Source organism: Leiobunum rupestre, chromosome 3, assembly GCF_980474605.1.
Source record: "Leiobunum rupestre chromosome 3, qqLeiRupe1.1.hap1, whole genome shotgun sequence".
In the NCBI taxonomy this organism is placed as follows: Eukaryota; Metazoa; Arthropoda; class Arachnida; order Opiliones; family Sclerosomatidae; genus Leiobunum; species Leiobunum rupestre.
The window spans coordinates 40,078,998-40,096,379 of NC_143386.1; the positions used below are offsets into that span (position 1 = coordinate 40,078,998).

Sequence of the window (17,382 nt, forward strand, 5' to 3'; positions counted from 1 at the left end):
AAGCGGGTATTGAGGGGCGTGCGGTGCGGGGAATTCAGTTATCACAGTTGAGAAAGACGGGAAGAAAATTACCTGGAAAGGCGATATTGTACCAATACTTTTTTGTATGATAACGTGCTCGCTTGAACCTTCTGTTCTCTTTTAGTTTCTACTATTGTTTTTATTCCATTAAAATTCTGGCGAACCTTTTAGCTAGGTACACACTTTTTTTCGATTCTTATTTCTATCAGTTCAACGTAAAACCTGATCCTTGTATCTATCGTGGAAATCATATTTTTGGTCGGTTTTTAAATAGTCATAGTTTTTCTAAAGTGCATTTAAAGTCAAATATTTACCTTAAGAAAATGGTGGATCAAATATCTTTCCAAAATTGGTCTGATCCAAATTCGACTTCAAGATTGAAAATTACGATCCAAAATGTGTTATATTTTATCCAAATACCATGTATCAAATTCAATCTTATTCCAATATAATTCAAAATATTTAGTTCAAAATGTGTTATATTTGATCAAAGTACAATGTATGAAATTCAATTTTATTCTCATTTGATCCAAAATGTGTGATATTTGAACTAAGTAGCTTGTATTAAATTCCACTTTGTTCCAATTTTATCCAAAACATTTGGCCAAAATTTTTGATATTTGGTCAAAATAAAATGTTTAACATTAAACTTCATTCCAATTTGGTTCAAAATATTAAACCTCATTCCAATTTGGTTCAAAATATTCCACTTTATTCCAATTTGGTTCAAAATATTACACTTTATTCCAATTTGATTCAAAATATTACACTTTATTCCAATTCAATTCCAAATAATAAACTTTATTCCAATTCGATTCAAAATATTCCACTTAATTCCAATTTGGTTCAAAATATTCAATTTTATTCCAAATTGGTTCAAAATATTCAATCTAATTCCAATTTGGTTCAAAATATTCAATTTAATTCCATTTTTTTTCAAATATTCAATTTAATTCCAATTTGGTTCAAAATATTCAATTTTATTCCATTTTTTTTCAAATATTCAATTTAATTCCAATTTGGTTCAAAATATTCAATTTTATTCCAAATTGGTTCAAAATATTCAATCTAATTCCAATTTGGTTCAAAATATTCAATTTAATTCCATTTTTTTTTCAGATATTCAATTTAATTCCAATTTGGTTCAAAATATTCAATTTTATTCCATTTTTTTTTCAAATATTCAATTTAATTCCAATTTGGTTCAAAATATTCAATTTTATTCCAATTTGGTTCAAAATATTCGGTCCAAACAGAATCGGATTCAAACTCGATGTATCTTGATTAAAGTTGAATTCAAAGTCATTTCCGTAAGTGTAAATCGTTTCCTAGTTTTATAATTCGTCCTTAAAAAATATAAATTATGAATATGAAATGAATTAGTTGGGCAATGACTGTCGAATCGATCTTTGACCATCGACGTTTCCATCGGTAAAGGAAAGGGAATTCTTTATTTACAGATACTTTTACCAGTATTATATTGACTTACCGCTCTCCTTTCCCAGCGGTACAGTCCTTCGCATGTAAAACGGTAGTCTCGAGAGTTTAAAGACGGATCCGCTGGGTCACCAGCCCCTTGTTTACCCCAATGAGCCACTAGAGAGATCATGGCCCCAACCCCACCCGCCCGCGAGCAGCGTGTTCATTCTTCTCGGCATCTTCACTTCCTCGTCGGAAGAGGCTGGTTGGGGGTGAAGAGCCTTCCGAGTTGGCCATCTGTCTTGGCTCCTTTCCCCGAGAGTCCTCTCCCTAATTAGCTCCCCCTATACTCTTCTCGGCGACCTTTGACCCGCCGTCGTTAAACTCCTCTTCGAAGATGACGGTAAACAACGAGAATCCGGTTGAGGGTTGAGTTGTTGGTTGGCGTCCCGCGACTTGTAAAGTTGCCCTTTTCAAATGTATGATAATGTTGATTGTGGTCTGGGGTTTACGCCCTCCGACACGACCATTTTTTACGCTCTCTGACGTTGGAAATCTTCATCTCAACCGCCGCTTTTGTTCGTTCTCGGAGTATGGGTACAGTTTGCGGCTCTTCTATCGGAGAGGGCTACTCCGGTAATTGGGTTACCGAATTCCGCGGATGGTGCTGGGGCCTTCTTTTAATTAGCTGGTATCGTGTTTGGATTAAAGATAGTGATTAACGCTTCTAGCCGTGGCTTAAATCAGCCGTTGCCCTTAGTTACCACATCCTCTATTTCTTTCCCTCTTTGTTGTGGGCTGTGTTATGAGCTGTTTTTTTTAATTATAAAGTGGATATCTTAAATATTTTTGTAAACATTCAGGATGACCTGATATTTATATTACTAGAGAAGTCGTAGAGGCGCTAAGGATTGGCAGGATATAACCTATTTTTAATTTTACTTGGGGGCCCATAAATCAATTTTAAGGGGCCCTGGAAGAGCCTTAATATTAATGTGTGGACCCAAAGTGAGGCCATTTAACTTGGCTGTAAAATTTGTAGAAGTCTAAAACAATTCCAACCTTTGAGGGTATGGTACATGTTTCAATCGAATAACATTCCAAAATCCGTATTTTTATCACTTTACTAGTGATAAAAATACGGATTTTGGAATTTGATACACCTATTGGATACCTATTAACTTCTACGTTGACCAATAAGGAAGGATTTACTCCGCGACGTATGCTCAATGGCACCAGTCTTGGAGCAACAAACACAGCACCCCACACAAAGAGAACGCAACCCGTCAAAAGTCGTGCATTTTGTTGTGTACAGTTTTCATTGGTTAGAAGCTTTAGCGCCTGCTGCCGTCGGAAGGGGAAAATACCGAAATTGTCTTCCCCCTTTCCGTAAAACGTTCAGCGTAAAGGCTCGTCCAATGAAATTTGTACACAACACTGCCTTAGCATGTTTAAAGGCTAGCTACGTTCTCCCTGTGTTTGTTGCTCCTAGGTGGCACGTGACAAATAACACGTGACAATGAAGCCCCCTAATGTTGCGTAGCGCCATCTTCAGCAAAGAAGGAGTAAAAGTCTTTCTAATCATTTTCTAAATAAACTTTTACGGTCTTAAAAGTGTCTTGACACGTTGTACAATTTAAAATCAATCGGTTTAACCCATTATATGTCGTCGTGTAAAAATATTAAGAAATCGAAAGTTGATTGCCTTCAGCGCCACCTTCCGGTAACCAACCTTTGCAAAACAAATCGACGAAGCCTGAGCAGGATATTTTATTTTCTGCCCCTCCCCCGCCTAATGGGTGGCTCAATTTTCCGTATCAGAATGAGAACGGTCCTGTAGAGCCCTATTGGACCCCGTCCGCTAAAACAAGGGTCCAACCGCCTTTACACTTTCTAACTAATCGAGATAAAATGAGCCAAGTATTCATCAAAAGGTCGTTTTGGCGATAAACCCCCTCCCCCCCCCTAGAAAACATCCCTTTTTTTGGGGTGGGGAAAAAGTAAGACCCCGATAAGGGGATACGGCGTTAAACAATAGCCTGACCCCTTGACCATAGGCGGGCAAAAGCTCCGGAAGGTCAATAAAATCCCTCAGCCCTCTGACCCTTCAGGTATATGCCAATAAACACGGACCCGCCACCCTCATCCGACTTCGACCAACGTAAACTTGACCCACGTGTGAACCTTCGATACGACATTGAGGTAAGCTCCGGTCGCGAATCTAGGACGAATCACGGGGCCTGTGCGAGGGTCAAATCCCCGTAGAATCTCCCCTAATATATTTTGCAGCGAAGAGAAGAGCGATCTTACATTAAGGGTTCGACGGAGGAAGCCTTGTATGAAATGGGAACTGGGGAGGAGCCTGCTTCAGGGGTGGGGGGGCTTAAGCTATTCTTTCACTTTGTTGAGCAAATCTATAATGGAGGCTCGGGCGAATTTCAATCAATAGATCTCGGAAAGGCGGAATCAGATCCCCGAAGAGACTCTGAGCCGCTAAAGAGAAAGAGGGGCGCGTAGGCCCATAAATGGCTCCTGGGAAAACAAATTTGTAAGGCGGCTTCCCCGCTCGACTCACTCTCGCTTAATTCTCCTCTGGGTTCTGATTGAGCATAGCCGCCAAGTTTACTTACAGGGGAATGATTGTGGGGCGATATACATATACGTTTAGAGAGACTCGGATGGATGGGGTTGTTATAGGGATTACAGTCTGTTGTATCAATTATGAGCGTTGCTTTGAAAATTTTAAATATTCGGGTTTTTTCTTCAGCTACGATTAGTGTAATCGTTTAATGTCTTATTTTGAAATGTTAATGAGTGTTTAGTCCGCATCATAAAGACCAATCAATGGAATGTTTCAATCGATGGTGGTTAACTTTCTCGAGCCATTGCCCATCGATGACCTTCAGATTTTCTCGACCAATTTTCCATCGATGACCTTCAGCTTCTATGACGCAATTTTCCATCGATGACCTTCAGCTATTATGACGCAATTTTCCATCGATGGCCTTCAGCTTATATGACGCAATTTTCCATTGATGACCTTCAGCTATTATGACGCAATTTTCCATTGATGACCTTCAGCTATTATGACGCAATTTTCCATCGATGACCTTCAGCTATTATGACGCAATTTTCCATCGATGACCTTCAGCTTCAATGGCGCAATTTTCCATCGATGACCTTCAGCTTCAATGGCGCAATTTTCCATCGATGACCTTCAGCTTCAATGGCGCAATTTCCCATCGATGACCTTCAGCTTCTATGGCACAATTTTCCATCGATGAACATCATCTTATTTCCCTCAATTGTCACCAATTTTCATTAGCTTCTTTCGGTAGTGCAACGTCTCCTTTTGGGAAATTTAATATCTCATATAGGTCTACATTACACCCGACTTTGAACTAAATCGGCAATAAACACCTCGGGTACTCTCCTTGTGAGTATAGCCGTTGGCAATGAAAATTTCACATTTAAGAAATGATAGACGTTCGTTAAGAAATTCCAAGTTCAAGCAAAGAATATAAAGCCCCAGGAATGGAAGGTAATAATAATAATAATAATCAGCTAGGCTAATACCCAAGGCACCACCTTAGGCCTAAGTCATCATGCGACTTTTGAAGCCCTTAATTCAGGTGGCCGCGTTACAATGCGTAGGAGGGTGGTGGCAAGCCCTGCATGCCACGAGATCGAGCCAACAGCTCCCTACACTAACTATTACCGTTAACCTAGACAAGTTTTTATGGAAGGGGAAACCGAAGAACTCAGTCTAGTGGAACTTTTGCGCCTCTCGTTTTTAAAGATAGACCGGGTTACGTTAACCGTTTCCGGTTACTCTGATTTGCTTTGCTGGAAGTTTCTAGCGCAGCCAAAACACGTGGCCAATAATATCAATCCTTCCATTCCTGGGGCTTTATATTCTTTGGTTCAAGGTCGTCAGTTTTAATCCAGGAACAAAGTATCCAACTAAGGCTAGGCGCCCACTGGCTCTCCGTTTCGTATCCGTCCTGCCTTCCACAAGGTATTGTCTCCGTTACGAAGCAAAGGCTCGCGAAAGGTTGGAGCTGGCTTTAGTTGAAACGATTTACAAACGTGCTCCATAAACGCAGACAGGCCTTCAAGGATAAAAGCCAAAACATTTCGAATAGCGACATCTAAGGGTTCGCCTGTATCGGCGTAAATCGCTTTTAAAACTATAAAACTATGTAAAATGAGCCTTCTTGGTGGTTGATACAACCGTTCGCTCCCCATCAAGCGAGCCTCTCCTCTCGTCAGAGCGGAAGATTAATAGTAAAACTATGGTCGGAGGAAAAGTTAGAAAACCAGAAATAAAAGCTAAGATGGTTGGGGGTGTACGTTGAGATAAAGATTTGCCGGGATGCGGGATGTGGATGAGGATGTGGAACGGGCGGAAGGAGTGAAAGACGCGGTTAATCGAGCGAGAAGAGACTTTGGAAGACGGAATTCGTCCCTTTTACGTACGATTCAAAGATCGCGTCCCCCCAAAATTGCCGCTTGAAAGAGTTGGCCACGACATTTTTAGAGGGAGCGAATCGAGCGTTCTTTTTCCTGGCCTGACGATAAGAGGGGGCAGAAACGATTTCACCCCCCTTTTTTCTCTTTGTTTCATTTCTCTTCGGTGCAAAATTTCTGTTTTATTGGGTTATTTTCCAACGTAGAGAAATCGCTTTCTCGGCAGCCATTTTTCATTCTCGACCGACCGGGCTCTTTTTTCGGTTCCGTCCTTTCAACTTCTGTCGCGCGCGCCCTCTTCGCCGTATCAACTTCGTCGCGTAGCGCCATCTATTATCATCTTCGTTAAACATTTGTTTTATAAAAATCTCTCCTTTCTCCTGACGATCTCTCCCTCCTTTTTCAATGATATCTCTGGCTCTGTGTGTCCGTTTGATGGGCCGTGATACCCTCTTCGCTAATTCTTCTTTCAAAAGAGCGAACTTTTATCCGTTTAAATCGTATTGTTTTTTACAATTAATGACTTGTTTTCGTTCATGAAGAAACTTGGCCTCGACTCGATTTGGAGTATATTTAGAATTTCTAAAAGGAGTTCTTTTTGATTGAACGAAAATTTCCCTTCTTTCTGCGGTAGTATTCGAGAGGTTTTAAATTTCAAAGAGTCCTTTCAAAATGGGAATTTAAAGATCATAATAAAGATTTTCAGGTATTAGAATATTAATTTTCTGACGGCTATTCTAAGAAATGTCAACTAAGATTAAAAAATTTAAAGTTAAAGAATATTTTAATCAGATTAAGAATCAAACCTTTTGACAAAAAAGACAATATCATCATGTTCCCTTATAGCAAGTTTACTGAAAAAATTGGCCACGTCTGTTTATACCGATAAACAAAATTGTCAACCATTTTCCTATTAGAAAAGACCCCCCACACGACATAGATACAAAAGAAGTTGTATTAATCTCTAGGGAAAGTAACTTAATAAAATTAAATATTAGAGAATCTGTTGAAATTGTTAAATTAAAAATTAACAACCAATTAGCCCATGAGATAGTATCTCACTATAAAAATTTGCTCAAACCAGGGTGATTTCCCTTTTAGGTATTCGATACATAAATGGAATGTATGCGCTACTCGAATTGTATTTGCAGTGAATTTTTTCTGTCGCGCTCTCTACAGACTCGAGAGCTAGTATTGTAATTTTGCCTGATGACGACACTGGTAAAAGCGTCGAAACGGCTGTAGCAGTTTTTAAATAAATGTTTAATTGTACAATAGTGGTTTTTCTATTTTATTAAGCAGATTAAGAATATAAGTAATATCAGTAATATATATCAGACTTGGTATATAAGAAATCATGCAGAACGTGAAAATGAAACCTTCGCGGAATTTTTATAGATAGGATATATAAAGGATATGTATAAGATACTTCTGATACCACCCTCTTTTAAATAGTGCTTCTAACGGCCACCTGATCAGGTTATTTAGATCGTAATTTCCAGATATCAATTTGATCTTTATAACAATCTATACCAAATTCTATCTGATTCTTTATCCCAAGTAACCGATCTCAACTGATTCATCGCCACGAATTTAGTTACGTTTGATATATAAATAATCTTGTTCAAAGCAAATCACCTTAAACCAATAAAAATTTCGAATGGAAATATGCAGAATTGTTCAAAATGCTTTTTTTTTCCAAATGCAAAATACTTTCTTTATAACTGAAAATGCTAAATGGAAAATGCCAAATACTTTCCCCATATCTCAAAATTCAAAATGCATTTTGAAAATTGGTTTTTCTAAATGTAAAATGCAAAATGGTTTTTGCAGTTCAAAATAAATATACCAAATACATTTTGAAAACACATATCAAACCACAAAATGCAAAATGTAAAATGCAAAATATTTTCCTAGAAACTCAAAATGCAAAATACTTTTTCTAACTCAAAATGCAAAATGGTATTTGGCATTTTTCATTTTGAATTCTCAAAATGCATTTTGAACAACCCAGGAAATATAAAAAATCAGTAACAGCGAGTCTGAAATGTGTTCACAATCTGTTTGGCGTTTTACAATCAATTCAGATTAATTCCGGGGCTTAAACAATCTGGTATGCATATAGACCCGTAACAACTGATCTGATATTCGAAAGATAATGCAGATAATCTTATATCTGATCTACTGTAATTATGATTATTATCATAACGAAACTGTAATCATAAATCACTACTTTTAAGGCTGTTATTTCTAACAAACATGTTTAAAATTTTATCATAACGTTTATTTAAAAAGCGTGTGTCAAAACTTTTGAAACAAATTGTAAATGCTATCAGAAAAAACGAATATTTTAAAGTTACACTGTACGAAACTACTTATAACAACGCTCTAGGATATAATGAATGTGTAGATACACTTTTCGGCGAGTCTCTATTATATTGTCAAATTTACAAAGTACTTCCTTTGGGCTAAACATAATTATCGCGTCTTTTTACACCTTTTAGCTTTTATTGTAAAAACGGCTCTTATGAAAAGGTCGAAACTGAGTAGTTAGAAAGTTTTTATTCCAACCGCTTTCTCACTAGCTTCAAATTGACACCCCCTTTCTTCGCTCTAAACGTCCCTGTAGCCTCAACAAAAAAAGACTGCGAAGAATAAAAAAATGGACCTTGCAGCCAGGACATTATTACGAGGGAGTGAAAATATATATCTTTCTCGGCCTATTTCTTTCTGGGGTTAGTTTTGGGGAGAGTCTCCCCTTATAGCCTTTTTCTTTATTCTTTCTTTTACTTTCCTCTTTTTTTTTAGTCCGGCGCCATCTATGATGACGCCGCAATTATACTCCGATAAAGTCACAATTAATATTCGTTTTGGTTGATATGTAGAGCGGTCCTTGGATATCTGAAAACTGATTGCTAGGGTATAAAGGAATAAAGAGAGCTTCGTCGCTGTCTGTTCTAGGAAAATAGAGCCTTCTATCTAGTGGGGCTGGAGGTACATCTTAATAATTAGAATTAAATTAGTATTAAGTTAAATTTAAGAATGAATTGAATATTAAATTATAATAAAGCATGAATTAAATATTAAATTAGAATAAAGAATGAAATGAATATTAAATTAAAATAATGTATTGAATATTAAGTTAAAATAAAGAGAATTTAATATTAACTTAAAATAAAGAGAATCTATTATTAAGTTAAAATGAAGAATGAAATAAATATTTAGTTAGAAAGAAGAATTAAATTAATATTTAATTAAAAGAAAAATTAAATTAATTTTTGATTTAAATGAAAAATTAAATTAATATTCGATTTAAGTGAAAAATTAAATTAATATTTAATTAAAATAAAGAATTAAATTAATATTTAATTAAAATAAAGAATTAAATTAATATTAAATTATAATGTTGAATTGAATTAAATTAATATTAAATTATAATGTTGAATTGAAGTAAATTAATATTAAATTAAAATAAAGAATTAAATTATGTTGAATTGAATTAAATTAATATTAAATTAAAATAAAGAATTAAATTATAATGTTGAATTGAATTAAATTAATATTAAATTAAAATAAAGAATTAAATTATAATGTTGAATTGAATTAAACTAATATTAATATAAAATAATATTAAGAATTAAATTAATATTAATATAAAATAATATTAAGAATTAAATTAATATTAAATAAAAATTAACAATTAAATAAATATTAAATGATAATTAAGAATGAATAATAAAAAATATTTAGAATTAGTTTAATTATATAGTGCTTTTCAAGTCAAATATGTCGAAAATTAAATAAGAATTAAATTAATTAAATTAATACTTTATGCTTTTCTCACCCCATGTTAACCTAAGAATTAATTTGGTATTATATTAATTAACTTAATGTATTATGAAGTTATTATTACTGTACTGAACTCGGCAAATAATGAAATTTCACGATGTAGATGACGACTTAATCGCCGAACTAAATTGGGTCTTTTCCCAACTTGTTTCTTGCCTGTACCAACCGCATCTTTATTTGGATTTTTTTAGCTAACCCGTTCCCACCCCCTCTCCCGTATATCTAGTTCCCTTATCGCACGCTAGGGTACGCTCGTATGGAAGACGCGGTCGCGGGGGGAGTGAAAGGGGGCGGGCAAATATGGTTTCTTTCGACGAGCGAGTTAGATCCGATCTGCTGGATGCGCCGACCAATGAGGGGTAAAATGAAAATGAACTTATAACGCGATGAGTTGGCGTATTTCTGGCCAGGGTATTAACTCACTCCGTTCTCGGGACAGCGAGCCCATCACCTCTCCTTCTGCAGAGCTCCTAAAGAGAGCAGCCTCTTTACGGAACAGGACAACCCTCTAAGCTTGAGGAATTTTATCCTAAATTTAATCAAGGTTCTAAGACGGATAAGGGTATATATATATAGATATGTGTGTGTGTGTATTCTTTTGGGAATTCGAAGCTTACGGTTGTGAAATTGTAAAATGATGAAGGTCGTGGTGTAGGGTAGTACTAGTTTGTCTACGCGCTGCTTCGGAAAAATATTTTAATTGTAATATGATACATGGTAACAGAAGTAGTCATCAGCTTTTTATACTAGTAATATTATCCGCATGGAACGTGTATCTTCGCCGGCTCCCACTAATTTTTCTTTTCGGTCTTTTTGTAATAATTTAAACTGAAGCTAAAGCTTTTTGTTTTGGGATTATTAAAAACGAATTCAGGTTTTTGGCTTCATTATATAATAATTCAGGTTTTTGGCTTCATTAGAAACAAATTCAGGTTTTTGGCTTCATTAAAAACTAATTCAGGTTTTGGAATCTTTAAAAATTAATTCGGGTTTGGGAATCATTAAAAATTAATTCGGGTTTGGGAATCATTAAAAATTAATTCAGGTTTTAGAATCATTAAAAATTAATTCAGGTTTTGGGCTTAGTTAAAAACCAATTCAGGTTTCGTATTAATTAAACACTAATTCTGAATTTGTGGTCTTTAAAAACTAATTCAGTTTTTGGGCTAATTAAGAACCAAATCTGTTTTTGGGCTAATTAAGAACCAAATCTGTTTTTGGGATAATTAAAAACTAAATCTGTTTTTGGGATAATTAAAAACTAAATCCGTTTTTGGGATAATTAAAAACTAAATCCGTTTTTGGGATAATTAAAAACTAATTCAGTTTTTGGGATAATTAAAAACCGAATTCAGGTTAAAGGATTATTAAAAAGAAATTCAGTTCTTAGGATAATTTAGTTAAAAAAAATATTATTTCGTTTAACATTGGTCTTACAGTTGTTAGTTCCCATTTTAAGAAGTTTAATTTCCATTTTACCATATTTTTTCTTTAATTATTCTTCAGATTTCGGTGGGAGTCCCGTTTAATCTTTATAAGGTTCCAATATCCCATTGTGTCCGAACAAAATACATATTTTAACAGTTGCTACCGCGCAGAGGCCACGTATTGTAACTAGAGACTCTTCTTTGGTTCATATCGGAGAACTCTTCACGTCCGGTTTGATTATTTCTGACAAGTACTTGGAAGAGTTTTGAACGAGGGGTTCCACTTACGGGCCCCCCTCCCCCTTCCCTTCTTCAAATCCAAGCTGTTGAAAAAATTAAACCTGAATACGTAGCGTTGTATCCTCGTCGAAGATTTTGAACAGTTCTTATGGGCCATCAAGGAACCTTCGTTTCCCAGCAGCGCCCAAAAAAACACACCGACCCGGCTTGAAATAAATCCACCCGTTTGACGTCACTGTGAAACTTCAAAGGAGCCCGGCTTAAAAGCCCCAGTACGGCGAACACTGGTTGGAACGCGAACCCTTATACGTTGGGAAGTTAGTTTGAACGGGTAGCTTAAGTACTCGTCTTCTCTTAGCTCGGATTAAAGTCCTTGTCCAAGCTCTCTATTTTTTCTTCAAAGTTTTTTCTTTCTTATTTATTTCTCGCGCTACCCGACTACTCTACCCGCCCCCGGCGGCCCGGGCCCCCCGCGTGGCCCGTTGTACATCAAAGGCACCTTTCTCGGCTGTAATCTTAGCTCTTCTCTTTCCGCCTGATCGAGCTACTGCTTTTGCTCTCTCCGCGCCGAGAGAAACTCCTTGTCTGGAATAATATGGTAAAGGGAAGGAAGTCTGACCCGTTGCGCCGACCCCGACGCCAAGTGAGGACCCACTTTTTTTAGGCCTACACCTTTTTGTTGATCCGATGAAGCTATTGCGATAGGGACAGTTGTAGCAGTCGGGTGGCGTGGTCGCGCTTTCGGGTCGCAGCGAGAGGAGCCGGGTTCGATCCCAGCTTGTGGCACCTAGGAGCAACAAACACAAGGAGAACGCAACCCGTAAAGTCGTGCATTTTCTTGTGTACACTTTTCATTGGTTAGACGATTTAGCGCCTGCTGCCGTCGGAAAGGGAAAATTCGGAAATTGTCTTCCCCTCCGCCCGTAAAACGCTCAGCGAAAAGGTTCGTCCAATGAAATTTGTATACAACACTGCGTGGGCGTGTTTAAAGGCTAGCTGCGTTCTCCTTGTGTTTGTTGCTTCTAGCTGTAATCCTAATAATTGTGAGTAGAGCTCGTATGTGATTGACAATTATATAATATTTACTAAAATCCCGGTAGTTTGGTCTACTACCTAGGACTGGGTTACCGGGGGCATTAAATGGTGGTTCCCGAGAAATTTGCTGACCTTTTCTGGAAACTAAAATTTTGAAACAAGACCGGTTTTATTAGAAAAAGAATGAAATTTGAAAACTGCTATGACAGAGGAGCTCCGTTTGTAAATTACCTCCGATATCTTGGGTTTTGTTTACTTCTGACATGGTGAAGCTATGATTGTCCTCGTCCACGACGCGCTTGTTTCCCCCCTCACGGCGCTTGTGTAGTGTTTTCTTTGGATCTCGTTGGAAGCGGCGGCGTGGTGACGACGGCTTTCCGATTCAATATACGTCATCTTGAAACCAATAAAACATATCCCATAATATATATTCCCGCCCCCCCCCCCTCCCAGCAGCCAGTACTTTACAGGTACTAGAACTGCCCACGTCTCACGGATGAAGGGAAAAAATTATTTTTATATGGTAAACAGGACAGGGAGGGGTATTTTCCCCCATTTCTTATTCTCGAAGGAAAACCATTCTTCGAGATTTTTTTGGCCCCGTAAATTCCCCCAAACTTATTGTATAGGACTTCTATACCTCCCCAACCAACTGGAACGTTTTGAAAGCAAATTTGTTTACGGGTGGATTGAGTTATTGTTAAACTGGGTGCGGGAGAAATAATTTTTGTCACGGTTATTATCGAATTAAGTTTTACTTTCTTCGACGAAAATAAACACCAGTTCGCATATTACATACAGGGAAACAAACCTTTAGAAACCGCCTTCGAGTATAAAATTTTAATTTCGTATTTCTACACTAGATGACACCAGCGTGGATATTTTGGCACAAAATTTGGGAAAAAAAAATAAATTTTTATATTTATTATATAATTTAAGTGCTATTTGAAGCTGAAAGTTTATATAAAATATTTGATAAAATATAGTTATACAAAATTTCAGCTTTTAAATAACCCTAATTTAAATTAGACTTATATTATAATTTTTGTTATTTAGGATTGTAAACTGATGGCGCCATCTAGTAACAAGTAGATTATTAAAAATGTATACACAATGGCGGTACCCCTGTAAAAGGGTCTTCTCCCTTCTTATATGCGTATAAGTGTATTAAAAAGAAAAACGTTGAAAAGTTCTTCGAGACTAGTCGTTTAATTCTGGCGGGAAACTCATCATTTCCACCTTTTAAAACTTCATTAAAATTCATTTCCATTCTTTTTCTTCGGTATCGTCGTCGTCGCCAGAGGGAGCCTTTTCCGTACTGTATTTCCGGTTGGTAACGGAAACGGCGCTGACCCTGGGTTTCCTTCTCAATTTTGCCCTCCTAGTTACGCCATTAGGGACGTCAAAATCGCGGAAACGCCAGCTTTACGCGCGTTTTCCCTGCCTTACTTTCAGGATCTTGGACTTAAGCCTGGGCGCCTAGGCCTTTGGCCGCGAGACTTATTTTTGGAAAACCCCCGCTAGCCCGCTTCCCTTCCTGTCAGTTTGTCGTCGCGCTAACCATCGCCTGTATCAACCTTTCCCCGCGGACATATCTGGCCGGTCCCTCTCCGGAATATCTCTAGTGGCGCGTCTCTTACCGCCAGAGGGAGGAAAAATCGTGCAAAGCGGTTTACCTTATATCGAGGGACAAAGGAGTAGAACGCTAATTTCCCGCCATTTCCCATCGAGTTTGTTGTTTGCTCGCGGGCCTCGGTCGCTATCTCTCCCTATCGCCTCCTAATCCCAGGCGCAATCGCCACCAATCCAGAGTTAATTAAGAATTCCTCGACTTTGGATTCCAATTAAATTTTTGACAGCCAACCCACGTAGGGTCGCACTTCGTATCATTTTCCGCTACGTGTTACGGAGAAAAATGAAAGGATAATCAATTTTGTTTGTTAAGCCTTTGCCCTAGGTCCCGTGTCTTCCGGCTTGTAATTGGGAATTGTCCCTTTTAATGGTACAGTTATTGTACCGCGCAAGTCAACGATAAAAAGACCTTTTTTGTATTCCGATTGAAGTTTAAATCACCAATTTCCTTCACAAAATTCTTAGGTTTTCCATACAACTTTTCTTTTCTTACCCGAAAATCAAGATTAAAATAAAAATAAACATTAGTTTGAAAGAAATAACTTCAATTCCCTTCTACTCATTCGGTTGGTTCAATATTTGCGTACCTATAGGCACCTTGTAAAGGTTTTCAGTGTCTAAACCCGACCCAATATGTAAATTCCTTTTTCATTCTGTTAAGATTTAATAATAACGCTTAAGCTGTTTGCGGGAACGCTTTTAGACCGAAAATGGAAGGATTTATTCGCTTCTTATCTTGACAGTAGATGTCGCTACTATGAAATTCGAATTTACATATCTTTTCCGGCTCATTTAACGTTCCAGAGTATTTTCCATACGTTTCCAGTTTAGATGCCCTTTCGCGATATTGTCATATTTTGACAATGTCTCGTTGCCAAAAACGAAACTCCAAATCCCATCGCCAGGGATTATACCATTTTCCAAAACGTAACCATCCGCCGCCGACGTTTCCCCGCGTTGCACCAAATACCTATAGTCCGTGGCAAAATTAGTGTGGAATATCATCGAAAGCGGGAATAACTAAGAGCGGAAGTAAATAAAAAATTATTTGCAGTAAGTATCTATCCGCCATTAGTGCTAATGTTATACGCTTAAAACTTTCACGGGTTCCATTGGCATTTTCTAAATACGTTTCGTAAGGCAAAATAGTACCGGGGAAATTAGTGGCGTAACTACGGACCCGAAAATTGTACTAATGCTTGATAACCAATAAAAAGTATTTTTTATAGAGGGCCATTTTGATATACTGCGGAGGGGCCCAAACGTTGTCGTTACGCCACTGGGAGAAATACGCCACTATTATGAGTAAATACGTCGTTTGGGGCCCAAAGATTACACGAGGAATTTAAGTCGGAGGGGCGTGGTCTTTCATCTAGAAATTTATTATTTATTTATAGAACCTACCTGAAGAATACAAAGGTACACATTTCATTTTTATGCCCACAGAAGAATACTTATTTCGTATTAGTTATTTACTTCTGCTAAAAGTAACTCCAATATAGTTTCCAACGCCTCCTTTGGCCCGAATTCTCGACTAAATCTGAGATCCACTATAGCTACAAGCGTAATAAAAACAGAAATGTCTTCGTTATGTGGATGAAAATGTTAAATTCGGGGCGGAATAAAAAACCATCTTGAGAGAAAAAGATAAAAATTCGTTTCTCCCACACGTCTTTTGATAAAAATTCTTTTACGAATTCGTCTCGTCTCCTTAGTTGGTGACAAATAGGGCGAAATACAAAGGAAAACGCTCCTATATTCAATACTAACAATAGGGCGAAAAACAAATCTTGCAGGGTTTGTCTTCAATACGTGTTCCTTCGATGGAGGGAACCTTATTGTTGGTGAAAAAATAAGAACGTTCCCACATGGTTTATTCGTTTGTTTCTCAAGTTCTTTTCGAGATTCGTTCGTGGTTTGTTGAAGAGCAAATACACCCTTCCCGCCTTTAGTGTCATGGCCGCTTTTATCTCTACTGGTTTAGCTACAGATGGCGCCGCGTAGTGGAATCCTTCGATTGCGTCCGCTATAACCGTAGGTGGAATAGCCTTATTGAATGTGTAAATTGTCCCGGAATTGTGGCTTATGTTGAATTACTGATTTGCTATTTCTTCAGGGTCGATTGATTGTTGTTGTTCTGGTTCGTATATTGCCACTGGTGTCCGTTGGGAATTCGCGGGCACTTTAAAGTGACCTATGAACTTTCATATTTATGGTGGAGCAACGAATTTCACCCTGGACTTAAATCTAGGAAGAACATGTTTTAATACATGTAGTTTCTCATAGTTTATATAAACTCAATTTTTGAACTACCCAAAATGACTTCCCGAATGAAAATTTTGGGTAGTTGTGAATTTTAGAACTACCGAAATACGGAAGAACTACCCACTAAAATAAGCCATAACCATTAAAATGTTAAGAAATTAAATAAGGCAGTTGGACAGTGGGAAAATGGCATTGAATTGGACAGAGTGTCCTAACTTGGTATTCATCGATTTTCAATTGCACACTATTTGGCTAAATTTCGACACAATTAGTATAACTATTTTAAGTTATAACATTAGTAGACCTTTCCTGAGTTTGAGCAAGCCTTAAATTAAAATCGTTTTTTTTTGTCAAGTTCAAATAGATCTTAAAAGAAATTGATTTGAAAAAATTCAACGGTTATATTGTGTAAATTGGCGCGTGCTTGCTCGGAAGGGATAATCTTATTGGCTAAGACAAATGCGGATAAATATTGCTAAGCCCACGTGATTCTATTTTATTATCAGAATAAATAATTACACGTGCGACGAAAAAATGGGCGATATCATCGAGATTCACGCGTTTTTAATTTAAAAACCCTTCCTTTTGACGGTTTTTATTTTGGAGTGAATATTTTATTTTAGCGTCTATTAACAATTATGAGCGTTATAAAATCATTCGATTGCAATTAGTAAAGTGAAAGGTTGTACCAAATTAAAAAGCCAAATAATCAATTGAAAAGTTGATTCCAAAATTTCCGATAGCTCACCCGATCAATCATTTTCTGGCATTTTAACAGCTCTTATTTCCGGACCGCAGCGCTATAATAAGTTGGGAAACCTTTTAAACATTCACACTTATTTATTTATTTATTTATTTATTTTTTTATTTATTCGCTTCTAAAATTCGAAGTGTTTAATAAATCTTATTCTTAGTCTAATTCTCTTCACTACGAATCTACATACTAAATCTAATTTCCCCAGCTCCAAGAGTAATTACACTTGTTGGATTCATTTGAAGTTTTGCACCGTTAATAAATTACTCG

At 37.1% G+C, this 17,382-nt stretch overlaps 1 protein-coding gene across 1 annotated transcript in view; it reads left to right on the top strand.

Annotated features, from left to right (window-relative positions):
- The first annotated feature begins 1,320 nt into the window (after positions 1-1,320).
- The window catches only part of LOC149951767 (uncharacterized), a 39,103-nt gene continuing 23,041 nt past the window's right edge, over positions 1,321-17,382 (top strand). Inside the window, exon 1 of the mRNA XM_090168201.1 lies at positions 1,321-1,331. The gene's annotated coding sequence lies outside the window, so the exon portion shown is untranslated. The remainder of the gene's footprint in view (positions 1,332-17,382) is intronic.